We start from the raw sequence: 231 nt of genomic DNA, 5'->3' as shown, positions 1-231 counted from the left end.
GGGTCGAGGTGTGTGTAGGTATTCGAAGGTAGACACCCCTTCTTTCCAGCCCCAGCTGTCACCCCGCACCCAAGATCCACACTGCCAGTCCTGGATCTTACATGCACCCCCTCCCCCTTCCCAAGTCCCGAGGCCGCCCCCTGCGCCCCTCCGGAGCTCAGGTGACAAGCTGCTGAGACAGTGTCTGATTCACCGACAGCTGAACCAGCTCCGTGTACTTGGAGGTGGGCG

Source organism: Myotis brandtii, unplaced genomic scaffold (genome assembly GCF_000412655.1).
Source record: "Myotis brandtii unplaced genomic scaffold, ASM41265v1 scaffold266, whole genome shotgun sequence".
Taxonomy (NCBI): domain Eukaryota; kingdom Metazoa; phylum Chordata; class Mammalia; order Chiroptera; family Vespertilionidae; genus Myotis; species Myotis brandtii.
The sequence above is the reverse complement of the archived record's forward strand: the minus strand, read 5'-3'. Positions refer to the sequence as shown.